The sequence below is a fragment of the Taudactylus pleione genome, unplaced genomic scaffold, assembly GCF_031769625.1.
Source record: "Taudactylus pleione unplaced genomic scaffold, aTauple2 ptg000070l, whole genome shotgun sequence".
NCBI classification, from domain to species: domain Eukaryota; kingdom Metazoa; phylum Chordata; class Amphibia; order Anura; family Myobatrachidae; genus Taudactylus; species Taudactylus pleione.
Genome location: NW_028284472.1, coordinates 1087877 through 1102969, shown reverse-complemented (window position 1 = coordinate 1102969; position 15093 = coordinate 1087877). Strand labels below are relative to the sequence as shown.

Sequence of the window (15093 nt, the reverse complement as noted above, 5' to 3'; positions counted from 1 at the left end):
ATTCTGATGATAAACCAGTCTCTGATGGAGAACTTTAAGAGCATTCCAATGTTCAGAATTGGCATCTCCTTGCATTCTCATCAGCCATGAAAACCATAAAGTCTTTGAATTCAAGCATGGTATACTGGTTATACTTCCATCCTCTAAGATGTCCCTAATAACACTGAAAAGTAGTTATTAGGGACATCTAGTGAAATGTAAAGCTGCAATTACATGTGTATAAGAAAATAGCAACTCATAAGGGATGTAGCTCAGTCGTAGAGTGCATGCTTTGCATGTATGAGGCCCCGGGTTCAATCTCTGGCATCTCCTTCTTTTGCAAAATACAGGTTTTTACCATATGTAAACTCTCTAGAAGAGCCAAAGATAACAAGCAAACCAATAAAAGTACTCTACAGCAATAGTCAAAGTTGAATACAAATCATAAAAAATAAATCAAATATGATTATATTCATCATCGTCTTCATTCCATTTTTCAAAGTAATGTTCCCATTGAATGCCTATTGCCATTCTCCTACACTGTGGGAAAACATATGGTAAGTAGGAAACAGATTTTTTATTTTCAGTGGGAATTGAACGTGACTACCCGAGCAAAGTTTAATAAAAGAGCGAGACAAATAATATAGCAAAACTAATTGATTAAGATTGAGAGACAAGTTCAAACACTTTGTGAACAAATAGAGGATGGACATGGGCTTGGAGGGGAAGCACTTAATGAAATTTCAAAGCATGGAATGATGACAACATATCAACTTTAGATAGAATATCTGGTGAAGCATTAGCTTGCAATACCCAAGAGGCAAATATAGCATGCATCCTTTGTGCCCTTCTACTAAGTTCTGACACTGATGACCAAACAGTATGTAAGAAAGCCCTCTAGTTAGGAAAACTTGATTAATATCCACACCATTCATTAGTAAAGGTAGGGGACTATGATGATAAACCAGTCTCTGATGGAGAACTTTAAGAGCATTCCAATGTTCGGAATGGGCATCTATTTGCATTCTCATCAGCCATGAAAACCATAAAGTCCTTGAAGTCAAGCATGGTAAAATGGTTATACTTCCATCTTCTAAGATATCCCTAATAACACTGAAAAGTAGTAAATCTCTAGCGAAATGTAAAGCTGCAATCACTTGTGCATAAAAAAAGCATCTCATAAGGGATGTACCTCAGTGGTAGAGTGCATGCTTTGCATGAATGAGGCCCCGGGTTCAATCCCTGGCATCTCCATGTTTTGCAAAATACAGCTTTTTACGATATGTAAACTCTCTAGAAGAGCCACAGATAACAAGCAAACCAATAAAAGTACTCTACAGCAACAGCCAAAGTTGAACACAAATGATAAAAAATCAATCAAATATGATTATATTCAACATCGTCTTCATTCCATTCTTCAAAGTAAAGTTCCCATTGAATGCCTATTGCCATTCTCCTACACTGAAGGAAAACATATGGTAAGTAGGAAATAGATATTTTATTTTCAGTGGGAACTGAAGGCGACTACCCGAGCAAAGTTTAATAAAAGAGCGAGATAAATAATATAGCAAAACTAAATGATTAAGATTGAGAGACAAGTTCAAACACTTTGTGAACAAAAAGAGGATGGACATGGGCTTGGAGGGCAAGCACTTAATGAAATTTCAAAGCATGGAATGATGACAACATATCAACTCTAGATAGATTGTCTGGTGAAGCATAAGCTAGCTAGCCCAAGAGGCAGAAATTGCATGCATCCTTTGTGCCCTTCTACTAAGTTCTGACACTGATGACCAAACAGAATATAAGAAAGCCCTCTAGTTAGCAAAACTTGATCAATATCAACACCATTCATTAGAAAAAGTAGGGTATTCTGATGATAAACCAGTCTCTGATGGAGAACTTTAAGAGCATTCCAATGTTCAGAATTGGCATCTCCTTGCATTCTCATCAGCCATGAAAACCATAAAGTCTTTGAAGTCAAGCATGGTATACTGGTTATACTTCCATCCTCTAAGATGTCCCTAATAACACTGAAAAGTAGTAAATCTCTAGTGAAATGTAAAGCTGCAATCACTTGTGTATAAGAAAATAGCATCTCATAAGGGATGCAGCTCAGTCGTAGAGTGCATGCTTTGCATGTATTAGGCCCCGGGTTCAATCCCTGGCATCTCCATCTTTTTGCAAAATACAGGTTTTTACCATATGTAAACTCTCTAGAAGAGCCAAAGATAACAAGCAAACCAATAAAAGTACTCTACAGCAATAGTCAAAGTTGAATACAAATCTTAAAAAATAAATCAAATATGATTATATTCATCATCGTCTTCATTCCATTTTTCAAAGTAAAGTTCCCATTGAATGCCTATTGCCATTCTCCTACACTGTGGGAAAACATATGGTAAGTAGGAAACAGATTTTTTTTTTTCAGTTGGAATTGAACGCGACTACCCGAGCAAAGTTTAATAAAAGAGCGAGACAAATAATATAGCAAAACTAATTGATTAAGATTGAGAGACAAGTTCAAACACTTTGTGAACAAAAAGAGGATGGACATGGGCTTGGAGGGGAAGCACTAAATGAAATTTCAAAGCATGGATTGATGACAACATATCAACTTTAGATAGATTATCTGGTGAAGCATTAGCTTGCAATACCCACGAGGCAAATATAGCATGCATCCTTTGTGCCCTTCTACTAAGTTCTGACACTGATGACCAAACAGAATGTAAAAAAGCCCTCTAGTTAGCAAAACTTGATCAATATCCACACCATTCATTAGTAAAAGTAGGGGATTCTGATGATAAACCAGTCTCTGATGGAGAATTTTAAGAGCATTCCAATGTTCGGAATGGGCATCTACTTGCATTCTCATCAGAAATGAAAACCATAAAGTCCTTGAAGTCAAGCATGGTATAATTGTTATACTTCCATCTTCTAAGATATCCCTAAAAACACTGAAAAGTAGTAAATCTCTAGTGAAATGTAAAGCTGCAATCACTTGTACATAAGACAATAGTATCTCATAAGGGATGTACCTCAGTGGTAGAGTGCATGCTTTGCATGAATGAGGCCCCGGGTTCAATCCCTGGCATCTCCATGTTTTGCAAAATACAGCTTTTTACAATATGTAAACTCTCTAGAAGAGCCACAGATAACAAGCAAACCAATAAAAGAACTCTACAGCAATAGCCAAAGTTGAACACAAATCATAAAAAATCAATCAAATATGATTATATTCAACATCGTCTTCATTCCTTTCTTCAAAGTAAAGTTCCCATTGAATGCCTATTGCCATTCTCCTACACTGAAGGAAAACATATGGTAAGTAGGAAATAGATTGTTTATTTTCAGTGGGAACTGAAGGCGACTACCCGAGCAAAGTTTAATAATAGAGCGAGATAAATAATATAGCAAAACTAAATGATTAAGATTGAGAGACAAGTTTAAACACTTTGTGAACAAAAAGAGGATGGACATGGGCTTGGAGGGCAAGCACTTAATGAAAGTTCAAAGCATGGAATGATGACAACATATCAACTCTAGATAGATTGTCTGGTGAAACATTAGCTAGCTAGCCCAAGAGGCAGTCATAGCATGCATCCTTTGTGCCCTTCTACTAAGTTCTGACACTGATGACCATACTGAATATAAGAAAGCCCTCTAGTTAGCAAAACTTGATCAATATCAACACCATTCATTAGAAAAAGTAGGGTATTCTGATGATAAACCAGTCTCTGATGGAGAACTTTAAGAGCATTCCAATGTTCAGAATTGGCATCTCCTTGCATCCTCATCAGCCATGAAAACCATAAAGTCTTTGATGTCAAGCATGGTATACTGGTTATACTTTCATCCTCTAAGATGTCCCTAATAACACTGAAAAGAAGTAAATCTCTAGTGAAATGTAAAGCTGCAATCACTTGTGTATAAGAAAATATCATGTCATAAGGGATGTAGCTCAGTCGTAGAGTGCATGCTTTGCATGTATTAGGCCCCGGGTTCAATCCCTGGCATCTCCATCTTTTGCAAAATACAGGTTTTTACCATATGTAAACTCTCTCGAAGAGCCAAAGATAACAAGCAAACCAATAAAAGTACTCTACAGCAATAGTCAAAGTTGAATACAAATCTTAAAAAATAAATCAAATATGATTATATTCATCATCGTCTTCATTCCATTTTTCAAAGTAAAGTTCCCATTGAATGCATATTGCCATTCTCCTACACTGTGGGAAAACATATGGTAAGTAGGAAACAGATTTTTTTTTTTCAGTGGGAATTGAACGCGACTACCCGAGCAAAGTTTAATACAAGAGCGAGACAAATAATATAGCAAAACTAATTGATTAAGATTGAGAGACAAGTTCAAACACTTTGTGAACAAAAAGAGGATGGACATGGGCTTGGAGGGGAAGCACTTAATGAAATTTCAAAGCATGGAATGATGACAACATATCAACTTTAGATAGAATATCTGGTGAAGCATTAGCTTGCAATACCCAAGAGGCAAATATAGCATGCATCCTTTGTGCCCTTCTACTAAGTTCTGACACTGATGACCAAACAGTATGTAAGAAAGCCCTCTAGTTAGGAAAACTTGGTTAATATCCACACCATTCATTAGTAAAGGTAGGGGACTATGATGATAAACCTGTCTCTGATGGAGAACTTTAAGAGCATTCCAATGTTCGGAATGGGCATCTACTTGCATTCTCATCAGCCATGAAAATCATAAAGTCCTCGAAGTCAAGCATGGTAAAATGGTTATACTTCCATCTTCTAAGATATCCCTAATAACACTGAAAAGTAGTAAATCTCTTGCGAAATGTAAAGCTGCAATCACTTGTGCATAAAAGAAAGTATCTCATAAGGGATGTAGCTCAGTGGTAGAGTGCATGCTTTGCATGTATGAGGCCCTGGCATCTCCATGTTTTGCAAAACACAGCTTTTTACAATATGTAAACTCTCTAGAAAAATCACAGATAACAAGCAAACCAATAAAAGTACTCTACAGCATTAGCCAAAGTTGAACACAAATCATAAAAAATCAACCAAATATGATTATATTCAACATCGTCTTCATTCCATTTTTCAAAGTAAAGTTCCCATTGAATGCCTATTGCCATTCTCCTACACTGAAGGAAAACATATGGTAAGTAGGAAATAGATTGTTTATTTTCAGTGGGAACTGAAGGCGACTACCTGAGCAAAGTTTAATAAAAGAGCGAGATAAATAATATAGCAAAACTAATTGATTAAGATTGAGAGACAAGGTCAAACACTTTGTGAACAAAAAGAGGATGGACATGGGCTTGGAGGGCAAGCACTTAATGAAATTTCAAAGCATGGAATGATGACAACATATCAACTCTAGATATATTGTCAGGTGAAGCATTAGATAGCAATGCCCAAGAGGCAGTCATAGCATGCATCCTTTGTGCCCTTCTACTAAGTTCTGACACTGATGACCAAACAGAATGTAAGAAAGCCCTCTAGTTAGGAAAACTTGATTAATATCCACACCATTCATTAGTAAAAGTAGGGGATTATGAAGATAAACCATTCTCTGATGGAGAACTTTAAGAGCATTCCAATGTTCGGAATGGGCATCTACTTGCATTCTCATCAGCCATGAAAACCATAAAGTCCTTGAAGTCAAGCATGGTATAATGGTTATACTTCCATCTTCTAAGATATCGCTAATAACACTGAAAAGTAGTAAATCTCTAGTGAAATGTAAAGCTGCAATCACTTGTGCATAAAAAAACAGCATCTCATAAGGGATGTAGCTCAGTGGTAGAGTGCATGCTTTGCATGCATGAGGCCCTGGGTTCAATCCCTGCCATCTCCATGTTTTGCAAAACACAGCTTTTTACAATATGTAAACTCTCTAGAAGAGCCACAGATAACAAGCAAACCAATAAAAGTACTCTACGGTAATAGCCAAAGACGAACACAAATATTAAAAAATCAATCAAATATGATTATATTAAACATCATCTTCATTCCATTTTTCAAAGTAAAGTTCCCATTGAATGCCTATTGCCATTCTCCTACATTCTCCTACACTGTGGGAAAACATATGGTAAGTAGGAAATAGATTGTGCATAAAAGAAAGTATCTCATAAGGGATGTAGCTCAGTGGTAGAGTGCATGCTTTGCATGTATGAGGCCCCGAATCAATCATTGGCTTCTCCATGTTTTGCAAAATACAGCTTTTTACCATATGTAAACTCTCTAGAAGAGCCAAAGATAACAAGCAAACCAATAAAAGTACTCTACAGCAATAGTCAAAGTTGAAAACAAATCATAAAAAATCAATCAAATATGACTATATTCATCATCGTCTTTATTCCATTTTTCAAAGTAAAGTTCCCATTGAATGCCTATTGCCATTCTCCTACACTGTGGGAAAACATATGGTAAGTAGGAAATAGATTGCTTATTTTCAGTGGGAACTGAAGGCGACTACCCGAGGAAAGTTTAATAACAGAGTGAGACAAATAATATAGCAAAACTAAATGATTATGATTGAGAGACAAGTTCAAACACTTTGTGAACAAAAAGAGGATGGACATGGGCTTGGAGGGCAAGCACTTAATGAAATTTCAAAGCATGGAATGATGACAACATATCAACTCTAGATAGATTGTCTGGTGAAGCATTAGCTAGCTATCCCAAGAGGCAGTCATAGCATGCATTCTTTGTGCCCTTCTACTAAGTTCTGACACTGATGACCAAACAGAATGTAAGAAAGCCCTCTAGTTAGCAAAACTTGATCAATATCAACTCCATTCATTAGAAAAAGTAGGGTATTCTGATGATAAACCAGTCTCTGATGGAAAACTTTAAGAGCATTCCAATGTTCAGAATTGGCATCTCCTTGCATTCTCATCAGCCATGAAAACCATAAAGTCTTTGAAGTCAAGCATGGTATACTGGTTATACTTCCATCCTCTAAGATGTCACTAATAACACTGAAAAGTAGTAAATCTCTAGTGAAATGTAAAGCTGCAATTACATGTGTATAAGAAAATAGCAACTCATAAGGGATGTAGCTCAGTCGTAGAGTGCATGCTTTGCATGTATGAGGCCCCGGGTTCAATCTCTGGCATCTCCTTCTTTTGCAAAATACAGGTTTTTACCATATGTAAACTCTCTAGAAGAGCCAAAGATAACAAGCAAACCAATAAAAGTACTCTACAGCAATAGTCAAAGTTGAATACAAATCATAAAAAATAAATCAAATATGATTATATTCATCATCGTCTTCATTCCATTTTTCAAAGTAAAGTTCCCATTGAATGCCTATTGCCATTCTCCTACACTGTGGGAAAACATATGGTAAGTAGGAAACAGATTTTTTTTTTTCAGTGGGAATTGAACGTGACTACCCGAGCAAAGTTTAATAAAAGAGCGAGACAAATAATATAGCAAAACTAATTGATTAAGATTGAGAGACAAGTTCAAACACTTTGTGAACAAATAGAGGATGGACATGGGCTTGGAGGGGAAGCACTTAATGAAATTTCAAAGCATGGAATGATGACAACATATCAACTTTAGATAGAATATCTGGTGAAGCATTAGCTTGCAATACCCAAGAGGCAAATATAGCATGCATCCTTTGTGCCCTTCTACTAAGTTCTGACACTGATGACCAAACAGTATGTAAGAAAGCCCTCTAGTTAGGAAAACTTGATTAATATCCACACCATTCATTAGTAAAGGTAGGGGACTATGATGATAAACCAGTCTCTGATGGAGAACTTTAAGAGCATTCCAATGTTCGGAATGGGCATCTACTTGCATTCTCATCAGCCATGAAAACCATAAAGTCCTTGAAGTCAAGCATGGTAAAATGGTTATACTTCCATCTTCTAAGATATCCCTAATAACACTGAAAAGTAGTAAATCTCTAGCGAAATGTAAAGCTGCAATCACTTGTGCATAAAAAAAGCATCTCATAAGGGATGTACCTCAGTGGTAGAGTGCATGCTTTGCATGAATGAGGCCCCGGGTTCAATCCCTGGCATCTCCATGTTTTGCAAAATACAGCTTTTTACGATATGTAAACTCTCTAGAAGAGCCACAGATAACAAGCAAACCAATAAAAGTACTCTACAGCAACAGCCAAAGTTGAACACAAATGATAAAAAATCAATCAAATATGATTATATTCAACATCGTCTTCATTCCATTCTTCAAAGTAAAGTTCCCATTGAATGACTATTGCCATTCTCCTACACTGAAGGAAAACATATGGTAAGTAGGAAATAGATATTTTATTTTCAGTGGGAACTGAAGGCGACTACCCGAGCAAAGTTTAATAAAAGAGCGAGATAAATAATATAGCAAAACTAAATGATTAAGATTGAGAGACAAGTTCAAACACTTTGTGAACAAAAAGAGGATGGACATGGGCTTGGAGGGCAAGCACTTAATGAAATTTCAAAGCATGGAATGATGACAACATATCAACTCTAGATATATTGTCAGGTGAAGCATTAGATAGCAATGCCCAAGAGGCAGTCATAGCATGCATCCTTTGTGCCCTTCTACTAAGTTCTGACACTGATGACCAAACAGAATGTAAGAAAGCCCTCTAGTTAGGAAAACTTGTTTAATATCCACACCATTCATTAGTAAAAGTAGGGGATTATGAAGATAAACCATTCTCTGATGGAGAACTTTAAGAGCATTCCAATGTTCGGAATGGGCATCTACTTGCATTCTCATCAGCCATGAAAACCATAAAGTCCTTGAAGTCAAGCATGGTATAATGGTTATACTTCCATCTTCTAAGATATCGCTAATAACACTGAAAAGTAGTAAATCTCTAGTGAAATGTAAAGCTGCAATCACTTGTGCATAAAAAAACAGCATCTCATAAGGGATGTAGCTCAGTGGTAGAGTGCATGCTTTGCATGCATGAGGCCCTGGGTTCAATCCCTGCCATCTCCATGTTTAGCAAAACACAGCTTTTTACAATATGTAAACTCTCTAGAAGAGCCACAGATAACAAGCAAACCAATAAAAGTACTCTACGGTAATAGCCAAAGATGAACACAAATATTAAAAAATCAATCAAATATGATTATATTAAACATCATCTTCATTCCATTTTTCAAAGTAAAGTTCCCATTGAATGCCTATTGCCATTCTCCTACACTGTGGGAAAACATATGGTAAGTAGGAAATAGATTTTTTATTTTCAGTGGGAACTGAAGGCGACTACCCGAGCAAAGTTTAATAAAAGAGCGAGACAAATAATATAGCAAAACTAATTGATTAAGATTGAGAGACAAGTTCAAACACTTTGTGAACAAAAAGAGGATGGACATGGGCTTGGAGGGCAAGCACTTAATGAAACTTCGAAGCATGGAATGATGACAACATAATAACTCTAGATAGATTGTCTGGTGAAGCATTAGCTAGCTAGCCCAAGAGGCTGTCATAGCATGCATCCTTTGTGCCCTTCTACTAAGTTCTGACACTGATGACCAAACAGAATGTAAGAAAGCCCTCTAGTTAGCAAAACTTGATCAATATCAACACCATTCATTAGTAAAAGTAGGGGATTCTGATGATAAACCAGTCTCTGATGGAGAACTTTAAGAGCATTCCAATGATTGGACTGGGCATCTACTTGCATTCTCATCAGCTATGGAAACCATGAAGTCCTTGAAGTCCAGCATTGTATAATGGTTATCCTTCCATCGTCTAAGATGTCCCTAATAACACTGAAAAGTAGTAAATCTCTAGTGAAATGTATAGCTGCAATCACTTCTGCATAAGAAAATAGCATCTCTTAAGGGATGTAGCTCAGAGGTAGAGCGCATGCTTTGCATGTATGAGGCCCCGAATCAATCATTGGCTTCTCCATGTTTTGCAAAATACAGCTTTTTACCATATGTAAACTCTCTAGAAGAGCCAAAGATAACAAGCAAACCAATAAAAGTACTCTACAGCAATAGTCAAAGTTGAAAACAAATCATAAAAAATCAATCAAATATGACTATATTCATCATCGTCTTTATTCCATTTTTCAAAGTAAAGTTCCCATTGAATGCCTATTGCCATTCTCCTACACTGTGGGAAAACATATGGTAAGTAGGAAATAGATTGCTTATTTTCAGTGGGAACTGAAGGCGACTACCCGAGGAAAGTTTAATAACAGAGTGAGACAAATAATATAGCAAAACTAATTGATTAAGAATGAGAGACAAGCTCAAACACTTTGTGAACAAAAAGAGGATGGACATGGGCTTGGAGGGCAAGCACTTAATGAAATTTCAAAGCATGGAATGATGACAACATATCAACTCTAGATAGATTGTCTGGTGAAGCATTAGCTAGCAATGCCCAAGAGGCAGTCATAGCATGCATCCTTTGTGCCCTTCTACTAAGTTCTGACACTGATGACCAAACAGAAAGTAAAAAAACCCTCTAGTTAGCAAAACTTGATCAATATCCACACCATTCATTAGTAAAAGTAGGGGATTATGATGATAAACCAGTCTCTGATGGAGAACTTTAAGAGCATTCCAATGTTCGGAATGGGCATCTACTTGCATTCTCATCAGAAATGAAAACCATAAAGTCCTTGAAGTCAAGCATGGTATAATGGTTATACTTCCATCTTCTAAGATATCCCTAATAACACTGAAAAGTAGTAAATCTCTAGTGAAATGTAAAGCTGCAATCACTTGTACATAAGAAAACAGCATCTCACAAGGGATGTACCTCAGTGGTAGAGTGCATGCTTTGCATGAATGATGCCCCGGGTTCAATCCCTGGCATCTCAATGTTTTGCAAAATACAGCTTTTTACAATATGTAAACTCTCTAGAAGAGCCACAGATAACAAGCAAACCAATAAAAGTACTCTACAGGAAAAGCCAAAGTTGAACACAAATCATAAAAAATCAATCAAATATGATTATATTCAACATCATCTTCATTCCATTTTTCAAAGTAAAGTTCCCATTGAATGCCTATTGCCATTCTCCTACACTGTGGGAAAACATATTGTAAGTAGGAAATAGATATTTTATTTTCAGTGGGAACTGAAGGCGACTACCCGAGCAAAGTTTAATAAAAGAGCGAGACAAATAATATAGCAAAACTAATTGATTAAGATTGAGAGACAAGTTCAAACACTTTGTGAACAAAAAGAGGATGGACATGGGCTTGGAGGGCAAGCACTTAATGAAATTTCAAAGCATGGAATGATGACAACATATCAACTCTAGATAGATTGTCTGGTGAAGCATTAGCTAGCTAGCCCAAGAGGCAGTCATAGCATGCATCCTTTGTGCCCTTCTACTAAGTTCTGACACTGATGACCAAACAGAATGTAAGAAAGCCCTCTAGTTAGCAAAACTTGATCAATATCAACACCATTCATTAGTAAAAGTAGGGGATTCTGATGATAAACCAGTCTCTGATGGAGAACTTTAAGAGCATTCCAATGATTGGACTGGGCATCTACTTGCATTCTCATCAGCTATGGAAACCATGAAGTCCTTGAAGTCCAGCATTGTATAATGGTTATCCTTCCATCATCTAAGATGTCCCTAATAACACTGAAAAGTAGTAAATCTCTAGTGAAATGTAAAGCTGCAATCACTTCTGCATAAGAAAATAGCATCTCATAAGGGATGTAGCTCAGAGGTAGAGCGCATGCTTTGCATGTATGAGGCCCCGAATCAATCATTGGCTTCTCCATGTTTTGCAAAATACAGCTTTTTACCATATGTAAACTCTCTAGAAGAGCCAAAGATAACAAGCAAACCAATAAAAGTACTCTACAGCAATAGTCAAAGTTGAAAACAAATCATAAAAAATCAATCAAATATGACTATATTCATCATCGTCTTTATTCCATTTTTCAAAGTAAAGTTCCCATTGAATGCCTATTGCCATTCTCCTACACTGTGGGAAAACATATGGTAAGTAGGAAATAGATTGCTTATTTTCAGTGGGAACTGAAGGCGACTACCCGAGGAAAGTTTAATAACAGAGTGAGACAAATAATATAGCAAAACTAATTGATTAAGAATGAGAGACAAGCTCAAACACTTTGTGAACAAAAAGAGGATGGACATGGGCTTGGAGGGCAAGCACTTAATGAAATTTCAAAGCATGGAATGATGACAACATATCAACTCTAGATAGATTGTCTGGTGAAGCATTAGCTAGCAATGCCCAAGAGGCAGTCATAGCATGCATCCTTTGTGCCCTTCTACTAAGTTCTGACACTGATGACCAAACAGAAAGTAAAAAAACCCTCTAGTTAGCAAAACTTGATCAATATCCACACCATTCATTAGTAAAAGTAGGGGATTATGATGATAAACCAGTCTCTGATGGAGAACTTTAAGAGCATTCCAATGTTCGGAATGGGCATCTACTTGCATTCTCATCAGAAATGAAAACCATAAAGTCCTTGAAGTCAAGCATGGTATAATGGTTATACTTCCATCTTCTAAGATATCCCTAATAACACTGAAAAGTAGTAAATCTCTAGTGAAATGTAAAGCTGCAATCACTTGTACATAAGAAAACAGCATCTCACAAGGGATGTACCTCAGTGGTAAAGTGCATGCTTTGCATGAATGAGGCCCCGGGTTCAATCCCTGGCATCTCCATGTTTTGCAAAATATAGCTTTTTACAATATGTAAACTCTCTAGAAGAGCCACAGATAACAAGCAAACCAATAAAAGTACTCTACAGCAAAAGCCAAAGTTGAACACAAATCATAAAAAATCAATCAAATATGATTATATTCAACATCATCTTCATTCCATTTTGAAAGTAAAGTTCCCATTGAATGCCTATTGCCATTCTCCTACACTGTGGGAAAACATATTGTAAGTAGGTAATAGATATTTTATTTTCAGTGGGAACTGAAGGCGACTACCCGAGCAAAGTTTAATAAAAGAGCGAGACAAATAATATAGCAAAACTAATTGATTAAGATTGAGAGACAAGTTCAAACACTTTGTGAACAAAAAGAGGATGGACATGGGCTTGGAGGGCAAGCACTTAATGAAATTTCAAAGCATGGAATGATGACAACATATCAACTCTAGATAGATTGTCTGGTGAAGCATTAGCTAGCTAGCCCAAGAGGCAGTCATAGCATGCATCCTTTGTGCCCTTCTACTAAGTTCTGACACTGATGACCAAACAGAATGTAAGAAAGCCCTCTAGTTAGCAAAACTTGATCAATATCAACACCATTCATTAGTAAAAGTAGGGGATTCTGATGATAAACCAGTCTCTGATGGAGAACTTTAAGAGCATTCCAATGATTGGACTGGGCATCTACTTGCATTCTCATCAGCTATGGAAACCATGAAGTCCTTGAAGTCCAGCATTGTATAATGGTTATCCTTCCATCATCTAAGATGTCCCTAATAACACTGAAAAGTAGTAAATCTCTAGTGAAATGTAAAGCTGCAATCACTTCTGCATAAGAAAATAGCATCTCATAAGGGATGTAGCTCAGAGGTAGAGCGCATGCTTTGCATGTATGAGGCCCCGAATCAATCATTGGCTTCTCCATGTTTTGCAAAATACAGCTTTTTACCATATGTAAACTCTCTAGAAGAGCCAAAGATAACAAGCAAACCAATAAAAGTACTCTACAGCAATAGTCAAAGTTGAAAACAAATCATAAAAAATCAATCAAATATGACTATATTCATCATCGTCTTTATTCCATTTTTCAAAGTAAAGTTCCCATTGAATGCCTATTGCCATTCTCCTACACTGTGGGAAAACATATGGTAAGTAGGAAATACATTGCTTATTTTCAGTGGGAACTGAAGGCGACTACCCGAGGAAAGTTTAATAACAGAGTGAGACAAATAATATAGCAAAACTAATTGATTAAGAATCAGAGACAAGCTCAAACACTTTGTGAACAAAAAGAGGATGGACATGGGCTTGGAGGGCAAGCACTTAATGAAATTTCAAAGCATGGAATGATGACAACATATCAACTCTAGATAGATTGTCTGGTGAAGCATTAGCTAGCAATGCCCAAGAGGCAGTCATAGCATGCATCCTTTGTGCCCTTCTACTAAGTTCTGACACTGATGACCAAACAGAAAGTAAAAAAACCCTCTAGTTAGCAAAACTTGATCAATATCCACACCATTCATTAGTAAAAGTAGGGGATTATGATGATAAACCAGTCTCTGATGGAGAACTTTAAGAGCATTCCAATGTTCGGAATGGGCATCTACTTGCATTCTCATCAGAAATGAAAACCATAAAGTCCTTGAAGTCAAGCATGGTATAATGGTTATACTTCCATCTTCTAAGATATCCCTAATAACACTGAAAAGTAGTAAATCTCTAGTGAAATGTAAAGCTGCAATCACTTGTGTATAAGAAAATAGCATCTCATAAGGGATGTAGCTCAGTCGTAGAGTGCATGCTTTGCATGTATTAGGCCCCGGGTTCAATCCCTGGCATCTCTGTCTTTTGCAAAATACAGGTTTTTACCATATGTAAACTCTCTAGAAGAGCCAAAGATAACAAGCAAACCAATAAAAGTACTCTACAGCAATAGTCAAAGTTGAATACAAATCATAAAAAATAAATAAAATATGATTATATTCATCATCGTCTTCATTCCATTTTTCAAAGTAAAGTTCCCATTGAATGCCTATTGCCGTTCTCCTACACTGAGGGAAAACATATGGTAAGTAGGAAACAGATTTTTTTTTTTCAGTGGGAATTGAACGCGACTACCCAAGCAAAGTTTAATAAAAGAGCGAGACAAATAATATAGCAAAACTAATTGATTAAGATAGAGAGACAAGTTCAAACACTTTGTGAACAAAAAGAGGATGGACATGGGCTTGGAGGGGAAGCACTTAATGAAATTTCAAAGCATGGAATGATGACAACATATCAACTCTAGATAGAATATCTCGTGAAGCATTAGCTTGCAATACCCAAGAGGCAAATATAGCATGCATCCTTTGTGCCCTTCTACTAAGTTCTGACACTGATGACCAAACAGTATGTAAGAAAGCCCTCTAGTTAGGAAAACTTGGTTAATATCCACACCATTCATTAGTAAAAGTAGGG

General features: G+C 36.7%; 2 non-coding genes across 2 annotated transcripts; both read left to right on the top strand.

Moving 5' to 3' along the window:
• Positions 1 to 5761: 5761 nt before the first annotated feature.
• TRNAA-UGC (transfer RNA alanine (anticodon UGC)) lies at positions 5762 to 5833 on the top strand. Its single transcript has one exon. It is a non-coding gene; the product is annotated as a tRNA-Ala (tRNA).
• A 3041-nt stretch (positions 5834 to 8874) lies between these two features.
• Positions 8875 to 8946, top strand: TRNAA-UGC (transfer RNA alanine (anticodon UGC)). Its single transcript has one exon. It is a non-coding gene; the product is annotated as a tRNA-Ala (tRNA).
• Positions 8947 to 15093: the final 6147 nt, after the last annotated feature.